Genomic DNA, 24,212 nt, shown 5'->3' with positions numbered 1-24,212 from the left:
GGCCGTAGGGGTGTGTAACGAGCGAGTTCAGGCCTATGAGACTCATTCATTTCGAGGCCAACCCCTTTCTGCGTGGTGGCACATGAAGACGTCAAGTTTTGGCAAACAAACCGCTGATAACATGCGGTGTCAAAAACATAAGCGGCGACAAAACCTCGGTCTAAAAATTACCGATGTTGGGTGGCCAAACCTTTCGAGATATGTTCCGTTGTCTGCACGGAATAGTCCCGTTCTTGCAATCTGAGTAGACAGTAGTACAACCGCGATACCCAGAGGAATTTAAAGCGTCCTAATTTGAAATCGCGTGCGTCAGACATGTGTTGTAGAGCTGTGTTGGGGGGTAGAATTGTGGTTCGCGCGTTCTGTATGTCCTACATGCTCGTAAAATGTAGAATACAACTGTAATGTTATAAATAAATTCCTTTTTATGGGTGAGGCTCGGGTCGCGAGATGTCACAAACACTCAGATTTTGGTGGTAGTCTAAAAGCTGTTTTTTTGCCGTTATTAAACTGTCATGAATTCTCAAGTTAGATTGAGCTGAAGAGTATGACACACAGTATCATGAGTTAGTTGCTCTTATCATAAACTTGCGAGACAGAAGATGGATCAACGTATCATCAGGTAGCGAGCTCTAATGTGCCTACTCTCCTTGATCGTTTTGCACCCTATGTTCCAAAGAAATAAAGAAAAAGCCTCAACACAATCATGTTTTTTTTCTTCATCCTTTCGACAGATTGGAGCCTTGCGGGACCTTTGTGTCAGCTCTCAAATACAATTTTTGCCAGCAAGCATTTTTCACCCGCGAAAAATACGCTGTATTTCGGATAGGAGTGCAGAACAGATTTTAAGACCTGGCCATCCAAGCACTAGTAGACGTTTTTGTACAAATTCCCAACAACATTGTTAGGCCGAGAAGGGTTTTAGTGAAATAATTGGAAGCAAAACGAGCGAAAAAAGTTGCCTTCTTATTGAGACACTTGATAGCTTAAGCTATATAGCAGTCAATTTGTTGCATATCTGAACAAAATGTTGTTAAGTAGGCCTATCTTCATCTACTTTTTGTATAACAATTTTCGATTAGTTTGTGCGAATGAAATTTATTTTACAAAAAAAGTGCGAACGGAGCACAAAAAGGTTGAAAAGCACTGCCCTAAACTTTTCCAAGTTATCTAAGGTATTTAGTATGACTTCCCTAATACGACATGAAGTATACTGCGAATGTGCTTTTGCTATGACCTAATTGAATATTTTTGGAAGTGTAAGCTACGGACGACAGGACGAGCTATTGGCGCCTCAAGTGGTTTGTGAATGTCTCCCATTTCTGCGTGCACCTATACGGCCGTAAACCAAACTTTACGCTGATTGATCGAGAGACGATGGCCATGGATACGGCGCAGCAACGGAGGACGCTGCATTTACCTAAGCCTATAGTCTGCTACAATGTATTCCTATAGCCGTGTGTAGACTGTATAAAAACGACAAGATTACAGTTAAATGATTATCTATTCATCAATAATAAAATTAGGAAAGGAAAGGAAATATTTAGTAACATATACTAAAATATAATGCCGAAATACTACTGTGTTTATGAATGCAGTGCCACCAATGGCAATGAACTGGGCAAGAACAGATCTTTCCATTCATTTCCTTCCAACGCAAAGGACAGGAAGGCTGGGAATGCAGAGTATAAGAAGGCAGGACTATTTGTGGCATACATTTGGGCCTGAATTTGATGCCAATAAGAGTGATATACTTGCAATTATCTAGCAGCAGTCAAATAAAAACTCTTTTTCTGTGATTTCTGCCCAAGTTCAAGTTTCATGAACTCATCGCATGTGCTGTTACGATCTCAAGCACACCGAGTGGTCTGAGGTCTGCTCAGCTAGAATCACTCTATCAGGTGAAGCACCCAGATATATTTATATGGAAAAAGAACAAGACCAATCTTTGTAACATTCACATGAGTGATGCTTAGTAGTCTTGAATAGCCCTTTCTTCGTGCAATAACGCCAACAATATTGAATAGCCTACCTGTTCATACTGTACTGTCCTTGAAGTGATTTGAAAAGAGATGTTGGTTATGGAGCACCTGCTGTCTTGTTCCCCTCAAAGCAGTCCAAAACCCTACCAAAATTGCTACTTGTGAGTCGAAGAGCCCTATGTATTTACCCCATTCTGTACATCCTCTCTGTTCTGATGTCCTGTGGGCAAGGTAGCTAATCTGCATATGACTGACTTTGTTGGCTTCTAAACCTAAGATTCAGGTGATGGCTTTGAAGATTCCATTTCAAGGTTACACAATGGCGATTCTAGATCAGGATCACCAGAGATGACAATGTAAGATTTGCATGTGCAGCATCCACAGCATTGGAGGAAGACAGTTGACACGGCATGGAGTTCAGGGTCAGCCTCTTTGCAATGGGCGTATCTTCTGCTTCACCACGGAGATCGCGACTGGGAATCGCACGTGACGTGACTGTATTCGTGTATCTATAATGCACTAGCAGCAAAATCTTCCTTGCAAAAGTGGTAGGAGCAAATTAAGATTATTTTTATAATTGTACACAACAGTGGTGCTTTTAGCCTGTCTAAGGCTTTGTGCTTCACGACATGACAGTATTTGGACTGATCAATGCATTTATTCTTGTCTTTGACATTCTTTCCAGTCTCTCATGCATCTGCTCGCGATTCATCGGGTCTTTAGCTGCCAAATTGTAGCTCGGCTAACTGTGATTCCTCGGCTTTTTAAGTCACTGCAACTGCAGTGAGGTCGGCGATGAGGAGCAAATGAAGCTTGTGGAAGTAGGCTTGAAATCCTGCCTCCTTAATCTGCATTCCCAAGCTTTCCTGTCCTTTGCGTTGGAAGCAAATGAATGGAAAAATCTGTTCTTCCCCAGTTCATTGCCATTGGTGTCTCTGCATTTATAAACACAGCAGTATGTCGTCATTATATTTTAGTATATGTTACTAAATAGTTTTTTTCCTTTCCTAATTTTATTATTGATGAAGAAATAAACTTTTAACTTTAAACCTACGTAAATTATTGAGTATTGTAACTCGAAAATTCTCTCTAGATAAGTTTGATTTTGGAGTGCATACGTCTCCCCCTCAACAAAGAAAGCATACATAATTTAGGCTTGCATTTAAAACAAATGGCTGTTTAAAAGCAGTAACGGTCAAACTGCGTTTGCATAACCAAACATCAATACACAATTTACTAGGTAGAGCGGTGATTAATTATCCGGCTGCGGGGTACTGTCGTGTGGAACGTGTTGATGACCTGATATACAGCACCGCGGGTGTTCTTACAATCACACGAATATCTATTCACTTTGGATACTTCTTACGTAATGACTAGCAAAGGTAATAGGCTGCTTCTGACGTAATAATGAGCAATGGCATTTAAAAATCGGACGTTTGTGCTATCATGAACCTGGTATAATACATCTTCTTTGTTCAAGAATGTTCAGTTTATGTCATAGTACTTGTACAAATAAAAAGTAATCGTTCTTTCACAAAAAAATCGATTAGATGCGGGAAGTAGTCGACTACGATTACGATTACTTCGGAATTTTTTCGAATGTAATCGATTGCGATTACGATTACTTGAAAATGCTGTAATCGTCGTAATCGATTACGATTACTAATCGCGATTACCCCGTGTCTGGTCTCAACTGCTTCTAAAAAGGGCCAAATATTGAAAATAAAGGGCCAGGGGCCAAATTAATTTTTTTGGGCCAACTGCCTCTAAAAGGGGCCAAATTTGTTGAATTTGGCCCCGAAAGGGCCAATCTGGCAACCCTGGATGGAGGCGTTAGTGGCGTATAGAGGAAAATCGAATAAATAATCGAATTAATAAAAATGAAGCGCCATATTCGACCCAAGAAATTTCAATTGATATTGCAGTTAATTGTTCGAAAATTGCTTGATATGTATATTGTATGCTGATGAAATATATTTATCTTTAGATGCTTGCTAAGTTTATCTGCTGAGTTTGAGTATTGACGGACCGGGTCCTACGATATTCACGGCCTTATCTGGCACACTTGCAAGAGCTAACAGGCCGACGCTCACATAACAGAAATTTGCTATTACGCCCGGCGTAACAATGGGCGATCATTTTGATTCGATGATACCTCTTGACGTAACAATCGGCGATTGTTTTGATTTCGCTTCTCACACCAGCGGTACTGGCATTATGAAGCGAGTTTTCGAGTTGAAGGTAGGCTGAGATGTTTTAAGCTGTCGTTTTTACCATCTTATAGTATTAGGCAGGCTACAGTAATGCGATTGAACTACTCTTTAGCAGACCTCTCACGTTTGGGGTGAAGTTTTTGACCTAGTCGACGCGTTGGAAATGTTATAGAATGATTCCGTAGTTAGCTAATGCTACAAGGACGATATTTTTATTGTAGTGAAAATCGGTTCAGCTGTCACTTCCACCTGCTTATAGCATGAGGTGGGATACCGTTATGCAGTGGTTAAATAATTCATGTGGCCATTCTTACAGTGAATTTTGACTGATTGTATACTTGGTGACACAGGTTAATCAATAATGACCAATAAATGCTGTGTTTATGGTTGTAAGTCTGGATATTTGACATCAAAAAACGAAGTTTCGTCGTTTCAATTTCCTTCGGACGATTTGGAGTTACAAAAAAAATGGATATCATTCGTCAATAGACGTGATTGGAAGCCAACAAAGAATTATGTAATTTGTGCCTTGCACTTCGAATCCAAGTACATCAAAGACTGTGGCTTGCGGAAAAAAACTGCTTTTGGATAAAAAACCAGTTCCGTTCATCCGATCTGAGCAGGAGCTGCAACGGCCTTCAGTGATCCCGACTGTGACTGCGTGCAGTAAGCCACCAAAGACCATAATATTTCAGGAGGATCAGCTGAATGATTTTGAGCTGGCTGATAGAATAAGCAGCTTATCAGATCTGACTGACCGACAAGATAGCGTAATGGTTAAGCGTCCGGCTTCTTGATCGGTAGGTCGTGGGTTCGATTCCCGGCCGGGTCAGACCAAAGACCTGATTAGGAACACTGGTATCCATGGCTTCCCTGCTTGGCGCTCATGCTTTACTGGGATAGCATGGAGGGGTGGTGCATGACTTAGAAAGCCGTAAAGGCTATATCTGCACTTCCTTGTCCAGCGGCATATGCACATCATGCACTCATGATATGCATATGCGCAGATCGTGTGTATGTGTATCACGAGTCGGTGTATATGCCGCAAAAACATCAAGGACAAAAATAAACTACGTCCTTTCCTTTTTCCTGAGTCCCATGCTCCAGAAGGCTATACCATGTACAAAAGAGACAATGAATATGTAATATATTATCGTATGGAATTCCATGATTTCCCCAAGGTGTCAGAATGCATAAGGACCACAATTTACTGGAAGAACTTCAAAATCTAATATATTACAAGAATGATGGCCATGCTCATATTCCATAGTCGTCTGAAATGATTCGCTTTGCTCTGTTGCTGCGGTACACATCTGCACAAGCTTATAAAATGCTTACAAGAAGCTTTCCCTTTCCCTCAATGTCAACCTTGAGTCGCTACAGCAAAGGGAGTTTTGACGCAAGTCCTTGAAATCATGAGAGAAAAGGGTGAAATCTGCACTGATATAATATTGATGGTGGATGAGATGTACTTGCAGAAAGGTGTTCAATATCATGCTGGTAAATATTATGGAGCAGATGAAAGCGGTAACTTATATAAAGGCATTGTTGTGATGATGGTCAATGGTCTTCAAAAGTCCACATCAATTGTGGTGAAGGCACTGCCGGAAACCGAAATTAAGGGAACATGGTTAGCAGACGGTATGATGGATTGTATTGCTACTCTCAATCGCCATGGATTTGTTGTTCGAGGACTTGTGTCGGATAATCATCCATCTAATGTAAAGGCATTTGAAATAATGAGAGGAACATACCCTAGCAATGATGAGTACTCTTTTCATCATCCATCCTGCGCCAAGAAAACCTATCTATTTTTTGATAATGTACATCTTGTAAAGAACATAAAAAACAATTTGCTCCGAGCCAATAAATTTGTCTTTCCCGCATTCTCATTCACCATTGATGCTTTAAGTATATCGTCACCAAGCGGATTCATTGCATGGAGCGATCTTCACAAAATCAGGGAATGTGATGACAAGCTGGATTCAAATTTACGTAAAGCGCCAAAGTTGTCACATGCCTCGTTACATCCAAGCAATAACAAGCAGAATGTAAATTTATCCCTTGCTCCATTCCATGAGACGACAATTGCAGCTTGCAAAAGTTACTTGCCTCACAGGGAAGACATGGCATCATTCTTGAGCCTTATTAATGCTTGGTGGACGACAGTGTTGGGATGACTCGAGTCAGACTCGAGTCACCTTTTTCGTATGACTTGACTTGACTCGAGTCACTTTGCTAAAATGACTTGACTTGACTTGACTCGGCGTATCAAAAATGTGGATTGACTCGTGACTCGGAGCAAAATTCACGAGTCAATTTCAAGTCATCAAGTAATCGGTGTCGATAAAATTCAATGTATATTGCATATGCTTGGATTGTTCGCAAAACGCTGATGTGACTTGTGAGAGCGAACAATCATTCAATGATCGTGCGTTTTACTGACCCTCCATTGTTCTCTCACAAATAAATTGACCGCAAACGAAGTGATGGAAGCTTACAGCTTACGTTGTCGTAAACTAGTATAGTGAAGTAATTTAATAGCAAAATGTCTATTTCTGTTCTGTGTTCTTACCTTAACCAAACCTCTTGTTTTATCGAATTTGAATTCGAATATAATTTATATACTCCTCAACCATTAGCGCAGGCACAAATTGTATCATATTAATATGTAAATGGATAATGTATTGCATGTTATCGATTCGTTTCTCTATTCTCTATTCTCTAATTTGACTGGTAACTATAAACTGAGCTTTACGTATATGCGAGTGATACAGCGCCTTCTTCGGTATATATTCAACTCTGTATTCGTTCCTCGGTTCAGAACCAATGACTACTCAATCTGTACTTCAGACAGCTAGTTAAATGTAATGATGTGGTCATGCCTCATACTTCGAAAAGGCAACTTGACTTGAATTGTGACTTGACTCGTGACTTGACTCGAGTCACCTCCAAATATCGAGTGACTTGACTTGACTCGAGTCACCTTCGAGAATCGGTTGACTTGACTCGAGTCAAAATGTGCAATGACTCGAAATGACTCGTGACTCGAAGGTAGTGACTTGATCCCAACACTGGTGGACGATTGTCAATTGCTGTAGCAGATTTTCAGCAAACCCCTTGGCCAAAGCAGACATGGCATCATTCTTGAGCCTTATTAATGCTTGGTGGACGATTGTCAATTGCTGTAGCAGATTTCCAGCAAACCCCTTGGCCAAAGCAGTGGTTCCACAAGATAGCAAAATCAATTTCCTTCACGACTTCGATTATTGGCTCATAAAATGGAACGGATATAACCCCCGGAATTATTGCCTGTCAAAGCAAACATTCAAAGCTCTGACTGAAACCCTCCAGTCACAGTCGCTGCTTATGGCAGACTTGTTCGCAGAGGGGTATGAATACATTGTAATTTTCTTGAAATAATGTGAAATAATGTAATGTGAAACCTCCCCCCACTCATTTGCCTATCCCGTGAGAATGTTCGTTCAATTGGACCACTTTGTAATTTTCTTGAAATAATGTGAAATAAAGTGGTCCAATTGAACGAAGATTCTCACGGGATAGGCAAATGAGTGGGGGGAGGTTTCTGGTTGGATTAACAGAAGTTACCAATTCTGAAAAGATAATACTGCTCCGTTCCATCCTAAAAATTGACTTAAATTTCTGGGAGCATGATATTTGTGTCTCAAGTTCGACTCATTTTGACGATTTCAAACAAATCATTGAAAATGTGGCCATTGAAATTACTGGATCAGTTTTATCTCCTGACACTGAGCAGGTGTCGTATGTTGATGCGGGGTACATTGGAAAAAAAGTCCTCGATAAATTGGCTTGTCAGACGTGTTCCAAGTTATTTTTTGATGAGTCCTGTGACGCAAGTTCACGCTATTTCGACTTACTTGATCGCGGGGTACTGCTTGCTCCTTCAGAACCACTTGCCAAGTTTGTTTCATCCAGTTTTTCAATCCTAGATGGTTGTGATAAAATCATCTGCTGTCACCCCCAAGTCGCAGTCAGGGAAGCTGGTGAATATGTTTTGCGGGAATATGTTTTGCATCGTTTTGGGGTGCCTTTACGCTTTGCATGTTATGATCATCAAGATCGAGATTTAAAATTTGCGAGCAAAATCATAGTGAATATATATGACAATAATAAGCAGAAACTGGTAAATGCCTCTGTCAGAAAAGATGCTGTGAAGGACTTGAAAAAACGACAGTTGAGCAAGATGTAGTTGGCATATTTCAGTGATGCATTTCATTCTCATCACTTGTAGTCGAAGCTTGTATAGGCTACTACAAGTTTGTTTTTGTAAATGGCGACGAATCCTGCTAAATCCGGTAAGCCATTCATAGTCATTCGTACCAACAGGTTGATGTCGTCAATCATACGCCACGAAGCACTTTATAGTTGTAAAATGCATTGCATTGGATATAGCTATGCAAAAGTATTCAAATAAATCATACGTTGTATAATGACCTGGTATTAGTATCCGTTTATTATTTTCATCATTTCAAACCTCCACAAATCCGCGATATTATAAACAGATACGAAGGTGTTGGGACGACTTGGAGTAGTTCAGACACCCACCTGAACCTGGGCCTAGGTGATGTAGGCTAAAGTAGAGGCATACACACTGAGTGGAAATTAATTGTAGTCACCTTGACTTGGTCTGGTATAATTGGATTATTATTTGGATTATGTGACCAATATACATTGCATCGTATATTTTTAACTTACTCAAAGCCACAATTCGTCTGTGCAAGTGAGTATTTCGCAATTCGTTTTCCTATTGGCCAAACTTCACGACCTCTGTTACGTAAAACTAGCGTTCTATAGCTATCACTGCCTTTTTCGTATCGCGACTTCTTTAATATCCGTATTCCTATTGGCCAAACTTCACGACCTCTGTTACGTAAAACTAGCGTTCTATAGCTATCACTGCCTTTTTCGTATCGCGACTTCTTTACGACCCGTTTTCCTATTGGCTAAACTTCGCGACCTGTTACGTAAAACTAGCGTTCTATAGTAGTAATGATCCCTTAATGTCCGAAACTGGCAGCTAACTTGTTGCAAATCTGAACAAAATATTGTCAAGTATCTTTATTTTCTTTTGTATAACAATTTTGCGAATGAAAGTATTTGAAAAAATCTTTGCGACACCTTCCTATCTTTTTATTGCGTAGCAGTTCTGGGATGTTTTTAAATTATGAAAATAATAATAAACTGATACTGATCATATCGAACTTTTATACATTCACAGGCCATCTTCAGACTGACAAAGCAGAAACAATGTCTTCTAGTCAATCTGGTGCACCAAAGAAAACGTTTGACATATTTGGACGCGCAAAAACAGGAAGGAGATGCCCCAGCCATCTTCAGACTGACAAAGCAGAAACAATGTCTTCTAGTCAATCTGGTGCACCAAAGAAAACGTTTGACATATTTGGACGCGCAAAAAACAGGAAGGAGATGCCCCAGCAGTCTCCGGTTAACAAGAAAAAAAGACCAGAAAGACGAACATTATTGCATTTTGTGCCACAAAACGATCAACAGGGGAAATGCTGACTCACGTAAAAGACACGCGAAAGACAACCACGCCACCAATCCCTCGTACGACTGTTCGAAGCATATTGTCTCAATTAATAGCAAGCTGGCTGAGAAGTCAAAAAAGGAACGGCTCGCAGCAAAATCTACTTCGCCGAAAACCAGCCAAGTATAAAATTCAAACAGTAAACAAGATCCCAAGCCAAGTGTCCAAACCGTGATGCAAACCATCGAACCAACGAATTTATTGAATAATACATCTGGTACGGCTGCTATAAACGGGAATAATATACCGATGGATTTGGAAATAAATGTGGACAATTTGTAGTCGACATTACACGAGATTCTGGGCAAAATGAATAAAATCGATTTGGCGGTGCGGACCAATAGTAGGCAACAGAACGACTCAAAACGCAACTTTAATGAAATCGAGGAATCGGAAACCGCCGTTCGAATTGATATCATAAAAAAGGCAAAGTGTTTGACTGAAATTGATGGTTCCGGATTTATCGTCAAGTACGGCGGGGATGTGACGAAAGGGGAAGGGATAATTATATGTACCCTCTGCCATGACTACGCCAGTGAATCGAAGCTCTCGAAGAAGAAGATGGACCACGGATTTGCCTGGGGTATAGATTACCCACAAAAAAAATTGAGAAATTGATACATGGAGGCAATGAGTCATGTCGTAATTTTAAATGCCGAATGACGCAGCATCTGATGTGTTCGGCAGATCGTGCTTGGGGTTTACAGCATTTTAACGCCCTATTGCATCGCCAGCGGAATGACAAAATTACCAAAATAATTTAAAAAATCACGGCAAATCAAATACGCTGCGCTCTCACCACGATTAAAGTAAAAAGCGCAGCATTGCATTTCGAGAGTCATATAGCACTACTATATGCGTGTGAGGCGCGTGTTGGAGATGTCGGTCATGGTCGAAAACAATGCAACGAGATTGTCAAGACTCTCTCTGTGCATATGCTCACAAAAAAACTAAACATCTTCTTTGCCAAGAATTGCGATCTACTGGAATCCCTCCACATTTTGCCACTGAGTCAGACAAATCAACGCCTGGAAGAACGAGTGACCATGCTATAATGGTATTAACCATGTGCAAGGGAACAAAAAAATTCCATACCAATTGCCGCACCCACCGTGTACAGTGCCACCTCCGACGGTGCGGTTATTGGTGGAACTGCAGCTGACCTTGCTCAACAAGTTGTAAATGCATTGAATTGAATAGTATATTCATATTGAAATGAACCCGAATATTTTCGGCCGACACTCGTCAGGGGTAATCGTCAGCAACTAGTAGAGAACGAGTCGACTTTTATCAAAATACACCAACCAAAACTCTGTCAACAAAAGGAGTTCGTGTACCACCTAAAAATAGTACATTGAACGCTCTCTCATTCACGAAATTTCATGCTGGTGACATCATATTTTGTGATACGATTGTTGATATACAATGTTCCTTCCAATTCTCTACTAGTTGCTGACGATTACCCCTGACGAGTGTCAGCCGAAAATATTCGGGTTCATTGCAATATGAATATACTATTCAATAGTATATTGAAGTTCTGTACCTCCAAGAAGCTCTTCAAATGCATTGAAATGCAACATAAAGCTTGAGACGGATATGCTATCCAGACTGGTGTCTCATCAAACAGACGGGCAGTACGTTATTGCTTCAGGCTTCAAACAAGCCTAGCTCTCAGCTGCGCACTCCAACGCCTGCATGACAGCACAGTCTGAGAGATATTTTGTCGTTGTGTGGGATATGGCTCATTGGATGGACTTGTGCTTTACGAGTCCTAAAGAAAATGGCGAGACTATGATTGACAAATTTATATCCCGCTGCAACGAATTTACCCATATGTTCGGGATGGGGAAAGGGATACGCGGAGTATAAAAGTCATGGAAAGAGGCTTCAATTATCATCGAACGGCATCCAGACGTTCTCCAACACAAGATTTTCCAGCAGCTCTTTTGACCAATTTCAAAATATATATAAAAATTATCCTGCGCTCATTGAAACTTTCAATGAGACGCGAAACTTTGGCGATGATTGCGACGAAAGGAGATTTAAGGTGAGGGGCCGCGATTTTGCCATCGATCTATGTGGCCTTGTGGAGTCTTGGATTTTCTATCTCCAGTTATGAACGTCATGGTAAAAATGCAATCAATTAATACGAATATATGGCACATTTGGCCGCTACTTGAACAAATCCTACTGATCAAAATTGACGAACTGAAAAATTTCGACCGATCAGAACGCCCCAATGCCGAAATCTTCCCTAAGCTTCATCGCCACTGGCATGACCTAATTGACGAGGATGCGGAAAATGTAAATTTCAAGGTCAAGGATTGCTAGAAGGGTGGTTGGTGTCGCAAACCGTTGTCAAAAGTAAAAGGATGCGGCAATATACACATACATGGATAGAAAGATGTCCAGAGGATTGCCTCAAAGACCTTTTCGACATGGCAGAAGCTCTTGTGAAGACAATTAATACTCGATTCCACAAGTGTATTCCCGCCGCTGCGCACGAACTTGCCAATTGCTTTGACGCGCACTAAGCAATCGAAAATGCGATTATCGAGTCTGCGCCCTTATCCTCAACGAGCTATGTTCATTGGAAAAAGAACGGACTGGCAGAGTTTTCTAACTTTTTCGAGTATGTTTGCTCATTGAAACATGTAGCAGCATTGTATCAAAAAGACCGCTCTCTGTCATTGGATCCAGTTCTTGGCGATCGAGTTTGGATCACATCGCGCGAGATTATTCACTCGGTGTTGTGTAACAACTTTGCCAATTGCCGCCATGAATGGTTTGAATGTGAAACCGCGGAACGCGTCATACCAAGCGACAGACCTTTGGATGCTATCGAAGTGATTCGCCTAAATGTTGAAATTGAAAATGAATGCCAACTAAGATTCGGACACGAGGTTTATGGATGCCGGTTTAAAGAACATGAATTTTATAAATCGTTTTACCAAAATGAGGACTTTTTTGGTGCTGTTGGCAAAGAGTTTTGCATTTCGCTGGACGTAGCTTTAAACATGGGGGGCTACGAAGCTGTTGTAGAGTCATTTTACTCTGTAATGAAATGCCAAAAAAAATCCGATGGCCAACAAAACGAAACGTTGGCACAGAGATCAACAGTAGATTGGGTGTTTCCAATGCCAATACAAATTCCTGATACTATTGACGAAATCGTCAAACTATATTTGGACGGGGATGAAGATTTACACCCACATCGCCTGACAATCATCTTTGATGAACGAGGACGAAAGCAGTCAGTCAGGGAACCAAGCAAAGTTATTGTTCGCTTGTCACAAAAAAGTGACTCTTTTGTTGCAGCACCGGGCGATATGAAACCTACCTTTAGGAATACAGAATTCGTTTCCGCATATACAATCTGTTGTCTTTATTCGTTTCGTTCATTTTCGTGTCATTAGTAATTAAATGAACACGTTTATTTACCTGATACGCACCTGATAATTTCGTGCTTTTCTCCGTCCTACACAAACTAGATATAATTTTATCAACTGTAGTTGGAGCTCAAGATCCGAGTGACGTCACAGCCTGAGGACTATAGGTAGTCTTTTAGATGCGAGCAGTGCTAGGATGAATCAGCAAAATCGAAAATGTGATGACGTCAGCACATTTCACCAATCGGCGTGATCATACGAAAATGGCGCGGGGAAGCGTGTGGCGCAGTTGGTTAAACACTGCAGTCACGAACCAATGGACGTTGGTTCGAATCCCGGTTCTGACCAACTTCTATGTGTCGGAGGTTTCTCTGGGCCGACCTCACTACTACGATAGTGCATTGAAAAGCCCAGAATGAAAGTGAGCCGTGCTGCAAGTCGGCAGCAATGACCACGATGGGGACGCATGGGAGCGAGAGAGAATGAAGAATGACTGCGAGAGAGATTGAAGAACGTTTCCAAAATTACAAAAAAAGCAAATACCTCTAAACATTATGAAATTCGGGTCGTGGAGCACAAGGCCTAAAAGGCGATAAGCTCCACTGTGTTGTGCCCAGGGTTGCCAGATTGGCCCTTTTGGGGCCAAATTTCACAAGAGGCAGTTGGCCCCCAAAAAAATCTTTGACCCTTTGGCCCCCTTTTTTCGATATTTGGCCCTTTTTGGAAGTAGTTGGCACCAGAGTTGGATCAATTACATTATTTCAGTTCAATTACAATTACTTTCATGCATGTTTCAATTACATTACAATTACAATTACTCCATGCTAAAAATATCAAATTACAATTACAATTACAATTACTCCTTGTATGCTTCAATTACATTACAATTACAATTGCTGCTGTTGAACATGTAATTGAATAATCATAAATTCAACCGTGCTCCTTGACAACCGTAGCGTCGTAATTAACAACAATTCAAGTATTCATGTTTCATTCATGATGCGCAAATACCCGTTAATTAATAAAAAGAAAAAACGTTTTCGAACTATTCCAGTATGCAGTATGTCGTTGAAAAAAGTATTATAATATATGCACGTGTTGGATTTGCGTATATAGTATATAATTAAAGAAATATTATTATTTTTATCGAGGGACGTAGGAATTAGGATGAGTAAAAACAAAACCGTGCTTTGTCAGATAAGACGTTATATAATATCCAGTGGTCTGGTTAGTTAGCCAGACGAAGTAACGATGCAGCATCGTGATCTGAAATCGTATTGTAGATTGCCAATCCACGGATAGATGCGCAAGATGTGAGTCACGGATGAATGCACCGACAAACGTACTGCAGAGCCGGCTGAAAGGAGCAAACTTTGTAGTCCTAGAGCTGGCGCTCCAAGCGTCCAAATTTGATGCATCTGGTCTTTATCGTAAGCTATTGATGCACTAATTCCGAAAAGACAAATTAAAATCTCGTCAGAGCAATGTAACTGCTCCAAAATAGCCGTTTAAAGCCGACTGTTCTGAAAAGTGAGAGCGCCGCAGTAGCATGACCACAACAATGACCAATTACGCCCAGCGATTGTTCAGAACAATGCCGATTCCCAGACTTTCACGACTATTTTGGGATGGTACCATTGCCTGGAAATATACTTTTATTGCGGAATCAGTGCGATTAGGACCATACATATCAAATTTCGACGCTTGGATCGCCAGCAATTGGACCATCAATTCTGCTGCTTTTAGCCGGCTCAGCAGTTCGCTTCTCGGCGTATTCAATCGTGAGTCACGTGTTGCGAATCCATCCGTTGGTTAGTAATCTAATAATTGTATACAATGGCAGCCGAGGCCAGCATAGCGGTAAAAATAAAAAAAACTTTGCCTGCAAGGGCGCAGTCAAGGGCTTCCGCGAATGGATCCATCAAATTCCTTGTCGGCATTATAAGTCAATTATTTTATGTTGTGCTTGTCAGGTCTCAATAGCAATTTAATGTAATTGAAATTGTAATTGAGCAAAATTTTTGTCAAATTACAATTACACCAAATAAAAATGCTTCAATTACAATTACATTGAAAAATGTAATAAATTACATACAATTACAATTACAAATTACAATTGATCTAACTCTGGTTGGCACATACTATCAAACTATAGATAACTCCGTAGGTTAGTTATCTATAATCAAACTAGCTATTTAAATGAATATGAATTCCAGAAACCAAACGTGAAAAGCGGTATCGTTTTAGGCATTGTTTGCGCAGAATGCTTCCTCATGATGACGCTTGAATGCTTGTATTGGGTCTTACCAGTTATCACTGTACTGTACGTGCTTTGCTTGATTGATTAGGAACCGTGCGCTGTGCTAGTGGGAATGTTTAGTTTTCCGTTGTATAGGGTTGAATATAGTTTAGTAAGGCACTTAGGCTACTTAGGTATCATATTTGACTTCAATGTGTAATTAATCTGTCATAATTTCATAAAGATTTGGCATTATATTAATTTGCTCTGTTTGTTGATGGGAATTTGTGTTATCTAAAGTATTATTTCACTCAAGAAGACGCATCTGATTTACAACATGCATAGTCAAAATTAGTCAGCCGACAGCGCAACGAGGTCGTGTACTGAGAATAGAACGTTACTGCGGTTACAGACAGTACTTGATGTGTTTTATCAAAAGTTATCTAGCAACCCTATTCAGTTTTGTAGTTTTTTTTTTACCACAAGCTAGCTAGCTAAGTCAATTTGAGTATGGCATCATCAGCAAAGGGCCAGTGGAAGAGCAGTTATGATAAAGGGCGGAAGTATAATAGTAAATGGGAAAAGAAATTTGTTTGGTTAAAGAAGGCGAGTGATGGTTCAGAAGATGCATATTGCAGGTTATGCCATACTACCATGATACCCAAGCAAAATAACTTGATGAGGCGTGAGAAGTCCGAAAATCATATGAGGAGAGTTCCATCGAAAGGGCAAACTTCGCTAAAAGTTGTTTAGAGTTCAAGCAGCCATGATGAACTCAAAATGGCTGAACTTCAGATTCCCGTTAGTGTAACCTGTCACAGTGCTATTCGTTCGATTGACCACCTTGGAGAAATCATGGTAACACATGGAAAAGGTAGCACTTTGGAAGAAATCAAGATGCATAGAACTAAGTGTACATGCTTAATAAAGAACATCATTTCACCTTCCATGAAGTCGGATTTAATTGATGATTTAAAAGACAAGAAATATGCCATTATTGTCGATGAATCAACTGACATCTCTATCCAAAAGCATTTGTGTATCCTGGTTTGCTACTTTAGTGAAAAAAGGAATGAAATAATCACTGCATTTCTGGGTTTAATTCCTGTACTTGAAGCAACAGGAGAAAATCTTTTCAATTTGATTGATGCAGAAATTACAAGCATCAATCAAAGTCTAGCAAACTGCATTGGTTTTGCCTCAGATGGAGCTTCAGCGATGCTTGGTTGCAACAATTCTGTGTGGTCTAGGTTGGAGAAAGTGTCCCCACAATGTGTGCAACTCAAATGTACCTGTCACTCGCATTATGCATTCAGTATGCATTTTCGCATTCAGTATGCATTTTCAAAACTGCCATCAAACATTGGATTTATGCTTTCAGAAATACCACGATGGTTTTGTAACAGTGAGTTAAGGAGGGAGGCACATAAGGAGCTATTTCTTGTCATGAATGCCACAACAGCTGTTGAGCCGATGTCAAGTATTCCACTGCCATTTGAAAAACTATCATCGACCAGATGGTTAGTAAGGGGGAAGGTGATGTTTAACATTTTAATGAATTGGCAGGAGCTCAAGGCCTACTTTACCAGTGCAGAATTAGCTACAAAGAAGATGGATGGAAAGTACAAGGCTCGACTTCTAAAGGAAATGCTACCTGATGACAGCAATTACTTATATTTTGTGTTTGCAACACCAATTGTGCAAGAATTTGAAAGGGTGAACAGTCTTTTTCAGCAAACAAAAGCGGATCCACACACCTTGTACCAGGAACTGAATTTACACCAGCAGAGCCTTCACAATAGGCTTTATGACACCAATGGGAGGAAAGGAAACATACATGATGTTGATTTCGGAGTCAAATTTATAACAGAATGTAACCATGTCAAAAAAAAAGAATGTCAAAGCACTCCAAGAAGTAAACAATGTTAAGACAAGGTGTCTGTCTATGCTTGAGGAAGCAGATTGTCAAGTTTCCAAGAGACTTCCCCCTGTCAAAGATACTTTCAAGAATTTGTCATTATTGAATCCTGTGGTTCTTCTCAGCCAAGCATCAAGACCAGCTTTTGCAAAACTGCCACTTTTGCAATTAGCAGGGGATAGTATCGGTATGATTGAGGAACAATACAGAAAGGTTATCTTCATTGACTGGAAAGAAGCGGCACCATTCAAGGCACATGGAATTCCACACGACAGTGAAGAATTTTGGGTCGGAGTGCTTTGTCATGATTCATTCAAGGAGCTTGCAATGTATGCATTAACATGCCTTGTAACTCCAGTGAGCAATGCTGTTGTGGAGAGAATATTCTCCCTTGTTACATCGGCCCTTTTTCTCAAAAGCTGTCTGGCAACCCTGGTTGTGCCCATTAATACATACATACGAAAATAGCCGCGTAACGGTGCGCGTGACAATGCCACCGATTCCACTCTGGGTTGCACCATGTCGACTAAGGTAATCAGAATAAATCATAAGTCACTATGCTAACAATAAGGTAGCACAGCCGCGTCAGCCTGTCTATCAGATCTCTCTGTACCTTGTTCAGTATGAGCTACTGTGGTCAGTTTTCCAATTTTATGGTGGCTCGGAAGCTGCCATGCCACTATTTAGATATACCAGGACTGAATGACTGGCAAAGAGCATTTCAAATCAGATTGAAATATGGAAAACTTGACCCCCCTCCCGCGGAAAGGAGAGATCACACTGATGACATCAGATGGGCTCTGGAATTACCTTGTCGCTCACCTGCTGCATATCGGCATATTATTACAAGCAAAGCTATCGTGCTTCCTTCAATTCACTGTTGAATAGTATCGTGCTTCCTTCAATTCACAATTGAATAGTAAAACATTTCAAAGATAAAATGTGTTTGGTGATATCAAAGGGAAATTTGTGGGCTTTGTTGATGCAGACTTTTCTACTGAGTGCAAACTGGCTACACATCCCCTCGTTGAACTCTTGTTATAACATCACATTTCTGATTCAGCAGTTTTTTACACGCTGAAATACGAATTTAACTCTTATTATTACATCCCATCTGTGATTCAGCAGTTTTTCACACGCTGAACTACGAATAACTCTAATTATAACATCCCATCTGTGATTCCACGGTTTTTTTTACACGCTGAACTACGAATTTAACTCTCGTTATCATATCCCATTTGTGATTCAGCAGTTTTTTACACGCTGAAATACGAATTTAACTCTCATTATCACATCCCATTTGTGATTCAGCAGTTTTACACGCTGAATACACGGATTTGTTTTCAATAAGGTTGCGAAATACAATATTTGATCATTTTCCAGTATATTTTACTTGCGCACTTTCAAAGAAAAAATCTCTCACCATGTTGAGTGGTATCCTACAACTGTCACTCATGGGGGAGATATGGCTTTGAAATTTTAGTACTTACGCCGTAAATGTGAGATCGGGTATTCAAGTTCATGCCGTTGTTGCTGATGGCATGTCTAGGAATAGATAATTTTTCAAAGTTCTGGTTGGAAGCCAAAACATTTCTCTTCACTCTTTTTATCCGTCCATATGGGGGTAACAGACCGATTCTAATCTTTTCTGATCAACCTTATCCTCTTAATTTATAGTAGCCTTTGTAGCTACTTTAATTTATCGTGATTTTATCATTTCTTATCTTGCGGATTTCCCATATCAACAGGGGCAATAGGTTTTCCTCCAACTTTATATAAGCCCAACTCTTATATTCTCTTATCGTTGTTCGTTCGAAGTGATAAACTGCGGAGTCAAGAATCCTAAACGCATTATGGATGATCACAGGATCAACTTCCTAAAGAAATTTGTCCTGGACATGGTGTTATGGAAGGCAGACTTCAATTGCTTCCCGTATAAACTAATTAAAGTGATAAATGCGTATTTCGAAGGTCGCATTTCTTCCTCGATCAACCCTTGGGGGGTTGATTTTCGCATCTCGAATTTTTTCCTGTGAACGCTTGCTACGTGAACTAGATGTTTACCTGTAAAACTTCTCTCACAGCTGCGACACCAATGGGTTGCGGGCTCGAGTACGACTCCAGAATTCCTGCCTATGTGTTGGAGGTTTATCTAGGTTCCCCCTCGCCTCATCCGCGCTATCGATGTCTTGAGAACGCCTAGAATTTGGCAGTGCTATAAGGCGGCAGTTACGGTATAAAATGATGACTATTGACCTGGTTTAAATGAACGACCATCGCAGTCGACAAACACCAATAATACCACAAACAAACCTGGGGTTAGCTAGACACGTTACTTGCTGTAAAACCATCTCCTTTTAGGGAGCGCGGAGTCATTTTGGAATCGTGTCGATGAAATCACATGGCGGGCCGGATGCGCCCCGTCGTATGTTTTACATCCATGTTCTAGCTAGAATCTAGACTTACCGGTGACCAAAAGTATGTTTTTATCAAAGCTGCGATCGATAAACCTCAGATCCTTAAACTACCTACCCGTGCCGGTTCAACTGTCAAGTCGCTCATGTACCGCTGAATGCGGCGCAAGCTCACCTGAACATTTTGTCATTTTAACTAATCGTGTCTCACGTGACAGGGACGAGACTGCATGTCGTTGTTATTGTTGTTTTTATTATGCCGGTTTGACCGTAGGTGAGCTACATGTAAGGAGTCCTGGAATAATTTCCTATTCTTCTATTCAACTTTGTTATTATTCAGTTATCATTTTGATACGGTAGGCTATTGCACCATTGTTGTCTGATGGTCCATGTAATCAAACTGAGGAAATGTCTGATTGTTGTCTTGCTGGACAGACTGCTGAGCCTCGAACTTCATACCACAATACCGCAAGTTATCTCAGTCAAACAAGTGATTGGATTGGTTTGGAGGCTGCAATAACAGCTTATTGAAATACTTTTACGTTACAGATGATCGTCCCACAGATTCGCGAAGGGGAACAACAATAAAGCAAAAAAATACTACAGAGCCAGCTTGCAAACCTCGACCAAGAAAATGAAAGAAGAGAGTATCCGTAAAGCTGAACTGCATCCAATATATATGCAGTATTATAGGATTAAAATGGATCCTATATAGCAGCAGTTGGAGGAGAAATTAATCCTCTTGATAATTAGTTTGTTTGTTGATCATATTATTTTACTATTGTTGATTTCAAATTGTTCTTGAATTTGATTGAATTACATCTATCAGTCAATGCGTCGTAATTTAGCTAGTATTCTTGAAAATGTTAGAAGGTGGGGGTTGACAGAATAACACGATTTGTACTTGTGATCAACACCGTTATCAGAGAGAAATATCTCGTCGCATAAGCTAGTCGGGAATACCGTAGAGCTGTCAGTTCAATTCTGTACCAGCATGAAAACGAGGTAAATACTACTTATATCCTAATGAAATGGTGCTGAGACCAAGTAGTATTTACCTGGGGTTTCCACACTACCCCGGCCTATTTTGATTGAGATTTTCTTGAACAAAATCGAAATCACCAAGAGTCGAATTCCAGAACAGTACGCTCAAGTCCACAACAACTTGCAATAACATGAGTACGCCTGGTCTCACAGACTACTCCCCGACATCAAAGCCCGTCGCATAGTTCCGACTGCATTCCCCAGCTTGCCATAGCTACCGTCCAGGCTGCCCTCGGTTGAATGCGAATCCACCATCAAGTAATGACGGTTCCCGGAAGGAGACGCCCGATTCTCAGCCGTCGACACACACTGACGAACTTGTCACTGTCATCAGTGCCTGAGCCAACCCTGCACTTCGACGCGACCCACGCCAGGGCTATCAGCTACGACCCGATGCTCCGCGTCATGACCCCTTGACCAGCAATCCAGCATACACATTTATTGAAGCTTCAGCATTCAACGTCAATTGCCTAGTTATCCTCAGCCATCCGCCTCTATACTGCACTCCACCAGTACATAACCCCGAGGCTCTGTTGCTTTTTCAAGTGCACGCACAAGTGCTGGTTACAATTCTTCACAGCCAATCCACTCAATATAATCGGCCTCCTCCGCTCCACTTCGTACTTCGTGTAGTAGCCACCCAGCAAACACAAAACAGTAAAAGGATCATCCGGGATCAGGGGCGTAGCCAGCCGAGAATAAAGGGGGGTGTTCTAAAGTAAAGGGGGGTGTTTCGTCAACAAAGGATGTTCTGAATTATACCCGATTTATCAGGCTAATTGTATGCATAAATGCTTCTACTACAAGTATCAGATAATCTCGCTCGTGTTAACAACGCTATACGCATATACATAGCCGTTATATTAAAATATAACGGCAATGCCGTACGCTACGATGGATAGCAGCCCGAGTACGTCTCTTCGTAGGCGCGCCTCTAATTACTGAGAGCGAGTTACGACATCTACAACACGCGCGCGCAGATCATATTTCAATCAACGCAGCAGCGGGAGATCTTATAATTTCGCATTCAGATAAGTAGCGGCCTCGACGTAATATGGTACCATAACCAGATTCTCGAATGTTAATATATGCAGTCGGAATCGTGGTATATATCGTGATAACTTGTGCGATGATTCAGTTCGATGTAACGCCCGCGCGACGTTCCGATCTTTTTTAATTCGGCCCGTAACTCATCCACATAACCCAGCTGTATTACCGTATTACGATATAGCACCACAACTGGTAAGCTGAGATAACAGCAGAAACAGATATAACGTGCCCTTAATTACCAAAAGTGAGCAGTGTGATGACTGTGATCAATTTACAATACAGTCAGAGATATTGCCATTTCGCACTCACATAAGAACGTGACCTCGAGTCGGGTATCATAACAGATTTCCCAAATGATAATGGCGGGTGCGGAATCTCTTAATTATTGATGTAATTGACGATGAATTAGCTCGGTTGTTGGAGTAACGACTGGCCGTCTTGCTAATCGTTACTCGGCCTCTAACACATCTCCTGATTGTCATGGTTTAATATTCGCGCTAATACACCTTCGCCTTTGCTATGAATTGTTCACAGATCGTTTCTGCGGATCTGGATTAATTCAAATTATGCACCATGTGTTTTGATTCAACTTAATATCGTTCGCTAAATTGATGTAGCATTTTTGCTATGCAGGGATGATAAAGAGTAAAGACCAATGTGTGCGAAAGTGCGATGCAATCGTTAATGTCAGTAGCCCGTCTCAGGTCCAGGCTTAGGCTTAGGCTCAGGCTTGTAATCGAAAAAGCATTCGCAAAAGTAACAAATGCGGATTATCCAGGACTATATCGTCTCGTTATTACCACATTACATCGAATATTTATAGAACTGTAATGCATAGCTGATCGCTGAGCGACCTAATTTTTCGCGCCTCCGATGCGTCTATGATTGTTTTTATTTTCGGCTAAATTTGTGAAAGCAGGACAAGAGATAACATAGCACTAAAAGGCGGGCAGTCGTTACTCACACAACCGAGTTGTATGGAATTCATTCATGTACCAAACAGATTCCGCATTGGGCATTTGATTAAAACAAGGCAAGATATCAAGCCGAGTCGTCAATTTATTTGTAACGCGAAATAGCGCTATTTTCCGCTGCGTTGTAACATGATACCTAAAGTACTCTCGTTATCACAGACGAGAGAAGAATCGGAGAAAAAAAGGGGTATATCGGCATTGATCGTTCAGTGAAAACACTCGCCGTGCAACAATTACGAATGCGCGATTATGCCAAGAAATATTACCTCTAGATTTGGGATTCACGAAGGGAGGGTATTTTCGTTTTGAAAGGGGGGTGTTTGGACACCCGAAACACCCCCCCTGGCTACGCCCCTGTCCGGGATCATCTCCATCAGGTGCCGATTTTCTAAGTGTCGGGGGTATGTCTGAAATACGTGGAAAGGATGGTATTTGGGTTACATTCAATCAGAATGAATTCATACTCGGTGTTGTTCCATCTCATGCATTAGGCTTCGTTATATCCGGTAGTTGACTTAGTAATGCCAATTTTCTATCTCTCGCGGGTATAACTAAAGTACGTAGAAAGGATGACTTTGGCGGTACATTCAATCACGATGAATTCATATCCGGTTTTGTTCGATCTCATGCGGTAGCTTCGTTATATCCATTAGAAAATATCGTTTCCCCTTCGTTTTATTGCGTTAGGATGTCGCCGGTGTTATATTCAGAGGTAGTCAAAGTAGTCAAGAAATCTACTCAAGTGGAAGTAGAGTAAAAGTAGCGACGAAAATATCTACTCAAGTACGAGTAGAAGTACTTCCTCCATAAGCATCCCAAAACTACTTGAAGTAGAAGTAGAATTGACTGACTCTAAAAGTACTCAAGTAAGTACCCAGCAAACACAAAACCGTAAAAGGATAATCCGGGATCATCTCGATTAGGTTCTGATTTTCTAAGTGTCGGGGGAATGTCTAAAATACGTAGTAGGGTTGTCTTGTGGTTATATTCAATCGAAATAAATTCCAACTCGGTGTTGTTCCATGGCATGCGTTAGACTTCATTATATCGCGTTGTTAACCTAATAATGCGAATTTTCTATCGCTTGCGGGTATATCTAAAAGACGTAGAAATGATAATGTTTGTGTTACATTCAATAACGATAAATCACTATCCGGTTTTGTTCGATCTCAAGCGGTAACTTCGTTATATCCATTAGAAAACAATGTTCTACCTTCGTTTTATTGCGTGAGGATGTCACCGGTGTTGAATATTCGTGTTGTTGCTCCAAGGCCGAACAGTTTCGTTTTCTTCTGATATATATGATCTTCATTAGATATATATTCGCTCTTTCGGTAATCTCGTATGTTCAACGAGTATGGATAATAGTTTTATTCAGAGAATAACTAAATAAGTGAGA

At 40.7% G+C, this 24,212-nt stretch overlaps 2 long non-coding RNA genes and 1 pseudogene across 2 annotated transcripts in view; 1 reads left to right on the top strand and 2 right to left on the bottom strand.

Annotated features, from left to right (window-relative positions):
* The window catches only part of LOC145434891 (uncharacterized), a 75,522-nt gene that overhangs the window by 35,821 nt on the left and 15,489 nt on the right, over positions 1-24,212 (bottom strand). The window lies entirely within an intron of this gene.
* LOC145435730 (uncharacterized) lies at positions 6,159-7,328 on the bottom strand. The gene is made up of 2 exons (XR_013913981.1): positions 7,269-7,328; positions 6,159-6,349 (listed from the first exon to the last, which is right to left on the bottom strand). It is a non-coding gene; the product is annotated as an uncharacterized LOC145435730 (long non-coding RNA).
* Positions 15,914-17,799, top strand: LOC145435374 (uncharacterized; annotated as a pseudogene).

This window comes from Botryllus schlosseri, chromosome 3 (assembly GCF_051294905.1).
Source record: "Botryllus schlosseri isolate E-star chromosome 3, Bs_hap1, whole genome shotgun sequence".
Lineage (NCBI taxonomy): Eukaryota > Metazoa > Chordata > Ascidiacea > Stolidobranchia > Styelidae > Botryllus > Botryllus schlosseri.
This window is presented reverse-complemented; position numbering and strand designations above follow the sequence as displayed.